This window comes from Mesocricetus auratus, unplaced genomic scaffold, assembly GCF_017639785.1.
Source record: "Mesocricetus auratus isolate SY011 unplaced genomic scaffold, BCM_Maur_2.0 Super-Scaffold_100018, whole genome shotgun sequence".
Taxonomy (NCBI): domain Eukaryota; kingdom Metazoa; phylum Chordata; class Mammalia; order Rodentia; family Cricetidae; genus Mesocricetus; species Mesocricetus auratus.
In genome coordinates, this window is record NW_024429199.1 from 7,431,804 (window position 1) to 7,444,462 (window position 12,659).

General features: G+C 39.3%; 1 long non-coding RNA gene across 2 annotated transcripts in view; it reads left to right on the plus strand.

The window, feature by feature from the left end:
- LOC121132901 overlaps positions 1-12,659 on the plus strand; it is a 138,090-nt gene that overhangs the window by 16,875 nt on the left and 108,556 nt on the right. For both annotated transcript variants that reach the window (XR_005869604.1, XR_005869603.1), the window contains exon 2: positions 845-936. This is a non-coding gene — a long non-coding RNA (uncharacterized LOC121132901). The remainder of the gene's footprint in view (positions 1-844; positions 937-12,659) is intronic.

The following is a 12,659-nucleotide window of genomic DNA, read 5'->3' on the forward strand; positions in this document are numbered from 1 at the left end:
TAGAACTGTCAATGCTGCAGAAGTCAATCATAATAAAGTTTATGATCATTAACTTTATTTCTGTGTTTTTGTCTGGACAAAGAGCTGCATTGTTGTTTCTGATAAGATATGACAGTTCTTGGTGGTTATACTTGCTTTTGGTTTGTGGACGTTGTTGCTGTTTTTAAATTTTGTGATTTGTTATGCATTGTCACAAGCATTCCTTTTAAATTTCTGGTCTTTAGCGCCATTCATCTCTGTTGTTTGGAGTATGTGGAGAATTGTTTCTCACATCCTCATATTATGACCAAAGATTTCATAAACCAATACTCCTGAGTAGTAAGTGACTTCTTTTTCTCCTGTTAATTATATTGTTGTCAGATAAGTAAGCAATTTGCTAGGCTTTTTCAGGCAAATCTAGCTTCAATGCACTCAAAAACACCAGTTTCACCAGCTAAGGAATGTCAATGCAGATGCTGGCATGTTTTTAAAATGTTCTGTTATTGCTGTATGGTGTGGCCAAGCACCTCCCCGGAATTCAGCTTTCTACCCTTATTGTACAATGTTATTATTTCATAAGAATTGTAGGTTTCTCTGTAATTTCAAGATATAACATCTCAAACAAAATGATTTTTAAGCTTTTGCGATTTACTTTTAAATTTTAGACCCTTGGGCTTTGATCTTAATGAAAATCAGTTTATATAGTATTTCCTGCTGTAATGCCAATAATACTTCAGAACACACACACACTGGTTTTCACCTGTCATTTTAACGTGCAGTGCAATTATTTTCAACTTTTTACTTTTATCTCTTATGTCACTGACAACAGAAGAAATATTAATTATTGATACTTTTCCTACACCAGGCGACTGATGAGCACTGGGCAGATTAAATATGAATGACAGTACAGAATGGACATGGGAAAACATAGCATCTCAGAATTAGCTGCAGAGTCAGGTATGTGCTTATAACCTTTTTCCTTTGTTTTTTTTAACAAAAATTTATTACACAAATGTTGTCATAAGATTGGATACTTCTATATGTTTTACACAATTATTGTCAGTCTCCACAGAAAGGCTGCTTGTGAACTTCTCATCTGTTGACTACAATCCTGACTGTGACAGAACAGTATAACTGCCTCAGTGATTTAAGTTGAAAGTAGGACACTGGTATATGGCTCTTGTAGCCAATATTAGGAATGTACAAATGCCTTTATTCAAAAATACAAAATAAATTTCTATAGACATAAACAATAACAGCAGTAAACCATTATGAATTGTCAATCGGAACCAGTAACTGATAGTTATAGTGATCAGCCAACCTTCTCTCAGTTATTTTCTTCAGATGATGTCTCAGAAGTTAACGCTGAGGAAACTGCCTTGAGCTTCCTGTCACAGTTGATTGATAAGGGCAAAGCACTATTCTAGGAGTTTGAACATGCCACCTCCCATACCTTCTCCCTGTCCACCCATTGTGCCCATACCAGGATCCTTCTCTTCTTCAGGAATTTCGGTCACTGCAGCTTCTGTTCTAGTTAGTAAGGAGGCTACCCCAGCAGCATCCAGTAAAACAGTTCTTACAACCTGTGTTGGATCAATGTTTCCCTTTTCCACCATGTTCACAAAATCTCCAAGCATAGCATCATAACCAACTTCCGAGGAACTCTGCAGAAATTTCTCAACTATCAAAGATCCATCGACACCTGCATTCTTAGTAATTGTCATTTCACGAATTTTGAGTGCTCTTTTAATAACTTCTATATGGATTTTCTGATTTTTATTAGAAGGCTCTAATGAATTCAAGGCTGGGATGTACCAAAGTAGAGCGCAACCCCCCTCCTAGAAGAGTGCCTTCTTCAACAGCCTCTTTCCATTTGAGCCGTTTTATCAAATAGAATTGAAATTACAGGTAATATTCATGTAATGATAGGAAGATCATAACATATATTACAAATGCTGATTAAGTTTCTCTGAATGTTTCATTATTGTATGAGGACACAGGTATCTGAATAAGCATTACTGTGGGCCACAGAGTAACCATTCTCATGCAATACAAAGTTGACACTTCTAATCCTCTATACAGCACACAATTCTTCTTAATGTATTCAATAGCTGTAGAAATAATTTTGTTCAATTATTCCAAAATGTCTGTATATTATCATTAAGATATAGTAGTCATTATATTAATATTCACTGATATGCACTCCTAGAACCGAAGACTGTTTTCAGCACATGATAAATCTTTAAGTAACAAATGTTTCTAAGACATTAATATCAAAAAACACTTTTCAATGTATCTTTTTTTTGCGAGTATTTTTTTTAATTTTAAATAGCTTGTTTTACATGTCAATCCCAGTTCCCTCTCCCTCCCCTCCTCCCGCACTCCCCTTCCACCCTCCCTCCCACCCTATTGCCAAATCCTTCCACATAGGGGATGTCTAGAGTCTATCATTTTACACTTGGTAGGGTCAAGGCACTCCCCTAAGAGTCCAGGCTGAGAGAGCATCTCTCTTTGTGCTATAGGCACATGAAGACAGATTGTATACCAGGGATAGACACTGATCCACAGCTCAGAGCCCCATAGGTTGTCCAGGCCTTCTCACTGACACTCACATTTGGGGGGTCCAGATCAGTCCCATTCTGGCCTCCCCACTGTCGGTCTAGGGTCCAAGAGCACTCCCCTGTTCAGATCAGCTGTCTCTTCTGGTTTTGCCAGCCCATTCTTTGCCAATTTGCTCATCATTCCTCTCTCTCTGTCACTGGGTTCCTTGGGTTCAGTTCAGTGCTTAGTTGTGTGTTTGCCTCTGCTTCCATCAGTCCCAGGATAAAGGCTCCCGGGTAGTTATAGACATCAAGTTCATTATCAGGAATGGGCATTCGAGGTGGTCCTTCCACTATTGTTTAGCTTGCCAATTGATGTTATACCTTTAGATCACTCGAGGTCACTCTGGTGCCTGATCTGTCTTCGATCCTATGATTCCCTCTTCCCCCTATTCTACCCCCACCCCCTCAACTTCCTGTTCCCCCATGACCAACTCCCTTCCTCTTTACCCCCTCTATTCTTCCCAGGTCCCACTACCCCCCCCCGCCCTGTTCCCCATCCATTCAGAGGATCTTGTCTCCATCCTCTTCTCTTGGGTACTATGCATATATGCATATCTTTTAGGTTCTTTCCTGTTTCCCAGACTCTCTATCTGTGGAAGTGCAGACTGGCACTATCCTGATCCATATCTAAAATCCATATATGAGTGAGTACATACCATGTTTGTCTTTTTGCGACTGGGTTACCTCACTCAGGATGGTTTCTTCCAGTGCTATCCATTTCCCTGCGAATTTCAAGATTCCATTGTTTTTTTCTGCTGAGTAATACTCCATTGTGTAAATGTACCACATTTTCTCTATCCACTCTTCAGTTGAGGGGCATCTAGGTTGCTTCCAGGTTCTGGCTATTACAAACAATGCTGCTATGAACATAGTGGAGCAGATGCCCTTGTTGTATGAACCTGCCTCATTTGGATAAATGCCTAAGAGTGGAATTGCTGGGTCTAGTGGTAGATTAATTCCCATTTTCCTGAGGAATCTCCATACTGATTTCCAAAGAGGCTGTATGAGTTGGCATTCCCACCAGCAGTGGAGGAGTGTTCCTCTCTCTCCACATCCCCTCCAGCATAAATTGTCTTCGGTGTTTTTGATTCTAGCCATTCTGACAGGAGTAAGATGGTATCTCAGAGTTGTTTTGATTTGCATTTCCCTGATGGCTAAGGATGTTGAGCACTTTCTTAAGTGTCTCTTGGCCATTTTAGCCTCCTCTACTGAGAATTCTCTATTTAGCTCTGTACCCCACCTTTCAAGTGGATCCTTTGGTGTTTTGGAGACTTGTTTCTTGAGTTCTTTGTAAATTTTGGAGATTAGCCCTCTGTCAGATGTAGGGTTAGTGAATATCTTTTCCCATTCTGTGGCCTGCCTTTTTGTCTTTTTGATTGTGTCCTTTGCCTTACAGAAGCTTTTTAGTTTCAGAAGGTCCCATTTGTTAATTGTTGATCTCAGTGCCTGTGCCACTGGTGTTATGTTTAGGAAGTGGTCTCCTGTACCAACTCGTTGAAGAGTATCTCCCACTTTCTCTTCTAAAAGTTTCAGTGTGGCTGGATGTATGTTGAGATCTTTGATCCATTTGGACTTAAGTTTTGTACAAGGCGATAAACATGGATCTATCTGCAGTCTTCTGCATACCACTACCCAGTTATGCCAGCACCATTTGTTGAAGATGCTTTCTTTTTTCCACTGTACAGTTTTAGCTTCTTTGTCAAAAATCAGGTGTTCATAGGTGTGTGGGTTAAAATTAGGGCTTTCGATTCGGTTCCATTGGTCTACCTGCCTATTTTTGTGCCAATACCAAGCTGTTTTCAGGACTATAGCTCTATAATAGAGCTTGAAGTCAGGTATGGTGATGCCTCCTGAAGTTCCTTTATTGTATAGGGATGTTTTGGCTATCCTGGGCCTTTTGTTTTTCCATATAAAGTTGATTAATGTTCTTTCCAGGTCCTTGAAAAATTGTGATGGAATTTTGATAGGGATTGCATTGAATCTATAGACTGCTTTTGGCAAGATTGCCATTTTTATTATGTTGATCCTACCAATCCAAGAGCATGGGAGATCTTTCCATTTTCTGGTATCTTCCTTGATTTCTTTCTTCAAAGACACAAAGTTCTTGATATACAGGTCTTTCACTTCCATGGTTAACATTATCCCCAGATATTTGATGCTGTTTTTGGCTATTGTAAAAGGTGATGTTTCTCTGATTTCTTTCTCAGTCACTTCATCATCTGTATATAATAGGGCCACTGATTTTTTTTTTGAGTTTACCTTGTATCCTGCCACATTGCTGAAGGTGTTTATCAGCTCTAGGAGTAACCTTGCGGAGTTTTTTGGGTCATTTATGTAAACTATCATATCATCTGCAAATAATGAAAGTTTGACTTCTTCTTTTCCTATTTGTATCCCCTTTATCTCCTTTTGTTGTCTTATTGCTGTAGCTAGAACTTCAAGTACAATATTGAAGAGATATGGAGAGAGTGGACAGCCTTGTCTTGTTCCTGATTTTAGAGGAATTGCTTTGAGTTTCTCTCCATTTAGTTTGATGTTAGCTGTTGGTTTACTGTATATTGCTTTTATTATATTCAGGTACGTTCCTGTTATCCCTGATCTCTCTAGGACCTTTATCATGAAGGGGTGCTGGATTTTGTCAAAGGCTTTTTCAGCATCTAGTGAGATGATCATGTGGTTTTTCTTTCGCAGATTGTTAATATGGTGGATTACATTGATAGGTTTTCTAATGTTGAACCATCCCTGCATTCCTGGAATGAAGCCTACTTGATCATGGTGGATGATTTTTCTGATGTGTTCTTGAATCCGGTTTGCAAGTATTTTATTGAGTATTTTTGCATCAATGTTCATGAGGGAAATTGGTCTATAGTTCTCTTTCTTAGTTGTGTCTTTGTGTGGCTTGGGTATCAAGGTAATTGTAGCCTCGTAGAAAGAGTTTGGCAGTGAGCCTCCTGCTTCTATAGTGTGGAATACTTTGACGTGTATTGGAATGAGCTCTTCTTTGAATTTCTGGTAGAATTCTGCACTGAAGCCATCTGGGCCTGGGCTTTTTTTGTTTGGGAGACTTTTGATGACTGCTTCTATTTCATTAGGGGTTATAGGTCTGTTTAGATTATTTATCTGTTCTTGATTTAGTTTTGGCAAGTGATATCTATCCAGGAAATTGTCCATTTCCTTTAAATTTTCAAATTTTGTGGAGTACAGATTTTCAAAGTATGCCCTGATGATTCTCTTGATTTCCTCAGAGTCCGTTGTTATGTCCCCTTTCTCATCCCTGATTTTGTTAATTAGCATGTTCTCTCTCTGTCTTTTGGTTAGTTTGGACAGAGGTTTGTCTATTTTGTTGATTTTCTCAAAGAACCAACTCTTTGTTTCATTGATTCTTCTCAATGTTTTCCTGGTTTCTACTTGATTGATTTCAGCCCTCAATTTGATTATTTCCTGGCGTCTGCTCCTCCTGGGGAGTTTGCTTCTTTTTGTTCTAGAACATTCAGCTGTGCTATTAATTCTCTAGTATGACTGTTCTCCAGTTTTTTCATGTGGGCACTTAGTGCTATAAACTTTCCTCTCAGCACTGCTTTCAAAGTGTCCCATAAGTTTGTGTATGTTGTGTCTTCATTCTCATTGAAATCGAGGAAGTCTTTAATTTCTTTTTTTATTTGTTCCTTTACCCAGGGATGGTGCAATTGTGCATTGTTCAATCTCCATGAGTTTGTAGGGTTTCTGCGATTTGTGTTATTGTTGAATTCTAATGTTAATGCATGGTGGTCTGATAAGATGCAGGGGGTTATTCCAATTTTTTTGTATCTGTGGAGATTTGCTATGTTTCCTATTATGTGGTCAATTTTAGAGAAGGTTCCATGTGGTGCCGAGAAGAAGGTATATCCCTTTGTATTTGGGTGGAATGTTCTATAGATGTCTGTTAAACCCAGTTGGGTCATAACTTCTATTAATTCTTTTGTTTCTTTGTTAAGTTTCTGTCTGGAGGTCCTATCTAGCGGTGAGAGCAGAGTGTTGAAGTCTCCTACTATTAGTGTGTGAGATTTTATGTGCATTTTGAGCTTTAGTAATGTTTCTTTCACGAATGTAGGTGCCTTTGTATTTGGGGCGTAGATATTTAAAATCGAGACTTCGTCTTGATGTATTTTTCCTTTGATGAATATGAAGTGCCCTTCTTCATCTCTTTTGATTGATTTTAATTTGAAGCCTAATTTGTTAGATATTAGGATTGCTACGCCCGCTTGTTTCTTGGGGCCGTTTGATTGGAAGATCTTTTCCCAGCCCTTTACTCTGAGATAATGTCTGTCTTTGGTGTTGAGATGTGTTTCTTGTATGCAGCAGAAGGAAGGGTTCTGTCTTCGTATCCATTCTGCTAGTCTGTGTCTTTTTATAGGTAAGTTGAGGCCATTGACATTGAGGGATATTAATGACCATTGATTGGTGATCCTTGTTTGCGCTTGATTTATTGTTAGTGAAGTTATTTTGTGTAGTTTCTCCTCCCTTTTTCTTTTAGTGTTTTGTAAAGTATGATTCTATATTGCCTGTGTCTTTGTGAATGTAGTTATCTTCCTTGGCTCTAGGTTTTCCTTCTAGCATTTTCTGTAGAGCTGGATTCATGGATACGTATTGTTTAAATCTGGCTTTGTCATGGAATATTTTGTTTTCTCCATCTATGGTAATTGAGAGCTTTGCTGGATATAGTAGTCTGGGCTGGCATCCTTGTTCCCTTAGCGTTTGTAGGATATCTGACCAGGATCTTCTGGCTTTCATCGTTTCCATTGAGAAGTCAGGTGTAATTCGGATAGGTCTGCTTTTGTATGTTACTTGGCCTTTTTCTTTAGCTGCTCTTAATATTTTCTCTTTGCTCTGTAGGTTTGATGTTTTGATTATTATATGGCGAGGTGACTTCTTTTTCTGGTCAAGCCTATTTGGTGTTCTGTAAGATTCTTGTACTTTCATAGGCATATCTTTCTTTAGGTTAGGGAAGTTTTCTTCTATGATTTTGTTGAATATGTTTTCTGTACCTTTAAGTTGAAGTTCTTCACCTTCTTCTATACCTATTATTCTCAGGTTTGGCTTCTTCACGGTGTCCCATATTTCCTGAATATTTTGTGTTAAGGATTTGTTGGTTTTGAGATTTTCTTTGGTTGACGATGCTATGTCCTCTAATGAGTCTTCAACACCTGAGATTCTCTCTTCTATCTCTTGTATTCTATTGGTGATGCTTGCATCTGTAATTCCAGACCGTTTACTGAGCTTTTCTATTTCCAGCATCCCTTCATTCTGTGTTTTCTTTATCGTTTCTATTTCAGCTTTCAATCCTTCAACTGTTTGAGCTGTTTCCTTAATTTTCTTGGTTGTTTTTTCTTGGTGCTCTTTAGATTCTTTGAGAGATTTGTTTATTTCTTGAATTTTTTCCCCCATTTCATGGATTTTTTTGTTTGTTTTTTCTTCTATTTCTTTAAGGGATTTCCTCGTTTCTTCTTTGAGGCTCTCCATCATCTTCATGAAATAATTTTTAAGGTCTGTCTCCTCTTCTTCATCTATGTAGTGCTTTTCAGGTCTTGCTGGTGTTGGATCCCTGGATTCTGGTGGGGTCGTGTTGGTGTTTCTATTGCTGAGTGATCTCTTATTCTGTCTTCTTCCCATCTCTTCTTCCAGTGGGTGCTGGTGGGGGCTTTCTGTTTCCACTGGTCTCCTTCCTTACTGCAGCTGAAGCTGAAGCTGGCCTCGCTGGGGTTGGGGTCTTGGAGGGGCTGATCTCTTTCCTGAAGCTGGGCTCGCTGGGTTGGGGTCTTGGAGGGGCTGATCTCTTTCCTGTGTGGGCGGCTCTTCTGAAGCTGGGCTCGCTGGGTTGGAGTCTTGGAGGGGCTGATCTCTTTCCTGTGTGGGCGGCTCTTCTGGAAGCCGGGAGTGGCCCCGAAGATGGAGGGGGATGGGTGATGGGCGGGTGGTCCCAGCCGGGGACCCAATCTCACCTGAAGCTGGGCTCGCTGGGTTGGGGTCTTGGAGGGGCCTGTGTGGGCGGTTCTTCTGGAAGCCGGGAGCGGCCCCGAAGATGGAGGGGGATGGGTGATGGGCGGGTGGTCCCAGCCGGGGACCCAATCTCACCTGAAGCTGGGCTCGCTGCTCAATGTATCTTTATAATTTCTTTCCATAGCTTGTAGAGCTACAGTTCATTTATTGACATGTATTACTTACTATTTCCTTCTGATTTTTATTGATACCTCAATTTTACTAGTACCAAGGGAACATCTAGTCTTTCCTCTGAAATTTACTCAATTCACATTCTTTTGAGTTACTGTCAGGATCACCTTCCAGGTACATAGATATGACTATTTACTCCATTTCCTACCCATACTCATATGTCATATATCATTTCTGAAGGCAGACGCTACTGACTCAAGGCATTTCTAGGTTTTAAATATCATCACTTCTGCTATAATTATGCAGGAGTTCAGGGTCTTCCTTTATCTGGATTCTTGATCAACAATCCTATTTAACTTCATTGTTTCCATCCTTTCCCTGGATAGTTTCAGGTGTCAGATTAAGAATGTTCATTTTAGTCCAAAAGAAACCCTCGTATATTAATAGCATTTATAACAATAATTGATGCACTTCTGCTGAAGTCATCCTTACCTTTATCCCATTTATTATAGATTCCATACTCTTTTTGGATCTAAGTAAATAATTCTGATTCCTGGAATGCCTGTGATATTTCTGTTGCCATGGAAGATCCTTTCTTTAGACATTTTGAGGGCAATTTGTTTTGAAGCAGCAAAAAGATCTTACATAAATCTTACCTACAAACTTGAAGGGTTATTTCTCCTTGAAAATTTTAAGGAAGTCTCATTTACTAGTATTTATAGCCATGGACAATAACTAACTTTAATATTAATGATTTTAGATATTATTCATATCCTAAAACAGCATCAAATTATTCTGTTAAAGCTGATGCTAGCCAAATACATTGTGTTCAAAATAAAACAAATGGATGGGATGGCTGTAATGAGTTGAGCTTATTGTGTCAACTTGATCCACGTGTCTTACATTTGGAGCCCTCTCTGACAGATTTTGGAAGCACACAGTAGATCCATTGGATTTCTTTCCTTTTTGTTTTCCTTTTGCTTTTATTAAAAACAGATTATTTTTTCAATACAAATCTTTCTGAATATGGTTTCCTTTCCCAAATCCTAACCACCTCCCATCCTATTGAAATTCATAATTTCTTTTTTCTCATTAGGGAAAAAGAGAACAGGTATCTAAATGGTAATGAGAAAATGAGATAAAACAAAAAACAATGAAGCCAGAATAAGACACAGGAAACATTCCTAACCAATGAATTTCTCCTTTTGGGGGGAAACAGCAAAGCCAATAATACAGTCTTTAGGATCCAATAGAAAAATGTAGATGTGAGGAAAAATGTGAGGTAAATGTTCTTGAAGACTTTTTCTTGCTTCTTGACCTTTCTGTTTCACTGCAAAGCCATCTAGGTGGGAGAGCAGGAATGTTTTGTCACTACCTGTAATAGATCCCACATTTCAGGAAATACCAAGGAAGCACTGTACAGGCCACTACACCTTATTCTTTTAGATTTCTAAATATTGATAAAAGGGTGTGCAATATTTCAATGTATATATATTTTAATTTGCACACATGTATTAATTGAAAATAACTTTATACAATATATTCTGATTATGTTTCCCCATATTCTATTCCTCCCAGTTTGTCTCTATCTCCCTCACAGCAAACAAATTGGAATAGGAAAAAGTAAACAAAACAGGAAAAAAAAGCCAAAGATAAAGCAAAAGAAACACGAAACAATGCAGACACATGCATTCACACACACAGATTTTAAATACAAACACAAAAATGGAAACCATAAAATGTATGTAAAGGACCTGTATTGGGAGGAAATGCTTGATTATGAGACAAAAAACCTCCAACAATGTTGTTGGTTTAATTTTGTTTTCACCATCTGCTGCTGGGCAGTGAGAACGTTTTTGTTTGTTTGTTTTCCTCTGTGAGACTCCGTTGGAATAAACATTGTTTTCATTTCCAAGGGTTTGTAAATTGGTGGTAGCAATGCAGTATGGATGGAATGTGTGTCTACTTCTTCTCTCAGAACTCGGACCTCATCAGGTGAAGACCCTCACAGGCCCTGTACATACTGTGACAGTCTCCATGTGCTTTGGTCATGCTGTGTTTACATGACCTTGTTTTCTTGGTGTCTTCATCCTGTCTTACTATTACAATCTTTCTGGCTTCTCTTCACCACGGTTCCCTGAGACTTGAGGGGAGGGGTTTTTATAGAGATATTCATTTAGTGATGGGTTTCCCAAGTTATCTCACTCTTTACATAATGCCTGGCTGAGGGTCTCTGTAATTGTTCTTATCTGCTGCAGGAGGAAGTTTATCTGAGGATGGTTGAGTAAGGCATCAATCTGCAAATACAGAAAATGTTATCAGAAGCCATTTTATTGCTTTGTTCCTTTAGCAAAACAATAGAATTAAACTTTACCCTACATATCTGGCCTAGGTATCATTTTCCCTATGGAAAACAAACATGGGAAATCATTCCATCTTCTGATATGTTCTTCAACTTATTTCTTTAGTATCTTGAAGTTTTTATTACACAAGTCTTTCTTTTCCTTGATTTGATTTACCCCCAATTTATTATATATTTTTGAGCCTATCTGATAGTATTTTGTAGATCGACTTACTGGTGTTGTTTCCCTGATCTCTTTCTCAATCTGCCATTTATATAAGAATGATACTAACTGTGTGTGTTGATTTTATATCCTGTGTAGTTCCCTGAGAGTGGTGCAGAGAGGCAAGATACCTGCTACAACTAGAAATAACACTAGGAATTGGAATTGGTGAAGGAGCAGGAGAGTTAAAACCCATTAACTGATTCCCTGGCTAATGTGGCCAGTATGTTTCCATGTAGACACTTCATTCATTTTTTAATACTATGTAAAACAACAATAACAACAACTATGGCAAAGAACCTAGAGAGACCACATTTAAGTGAAGAAATTACATTCACAGTCCAGGACTAAGATGTGGGGACACTGTGACTGAGGAAGGGATTGAATAACAAGAGCAAGGGACCTAGGGACAAATTTCCAAGCAAGCCCAAGTTCAACTCCAGCAGTAGAACTCCTCAACAAACACCAATTAAGGCAAGAGTATTGAAAATACCTGACCACTGTTCTTTCTTTTATTTTATTTTCCAGTTTAAATTTAGATAAGAAACAAGGTTGCTTCACAAGTCAGTTCCAGGTCCCTCTCCCTTTCCCCCCCTCATTCCGTGCCCTCCCTCCAACCCCCCCCCCCGTTATTCCCTCATTCCCCCAGGGAGGGTGAGGCCCTCCATGGGGGTGTCCATAGTCTGTCATTTCATATAGGGCAGGGCCTAGACCCTTCCCCAAGAGTTCAGGGTGACAGTGCCCCTCACATTGTTCTATGGGAGTCCAAAGTCCATGTGTATACTTGGATTGGGAACTGTTCTGCTGCCCAAGGCTCCATAGATTACCTAGGCCTCCTCACTGACACCCAGATTCAGGGGGTCTTGATCAGTCCTATGCTGGCTTCCCAGGCTAATGCCTGGGATTCAAGAGTTAACCTTTGTCTGGTCAGCTGTTTCTGGGGGTTAAACCAGCCCAGACTTAATCCCTTTGATCATCAGTCCTCCCTCTCTGTTACTGGCTTTCTTGAGTTCAGCTCAGTACTTAACCAAGGGAGTCTGCCTCTTCTTCGATCAGCAACTAAATGAAGTTTCTGTTTCCCAGACTCTCTGGCCATAGGATTGCAGGTTGGCACTCCCCAGATCTATGTCTAAAATCCATATATGAGAGAGTACATGCCATGTTTCTCTTTTTGTGACTGGGTTACCTCACTCAGGATGGTTTCTTCTAGTGTCATCCATTTGCCTGCGAATCTCATGATTCCATTGCTTTTTTCTGCTAAATAGTACTCCAATGTGTAGATGTACCACATTTTCAATATCCACTCTTCAGTTGAGGGGCATCTAGGTTGCTTCCAAGTTCTGGCTATTACAAATAAAGCTGCTAT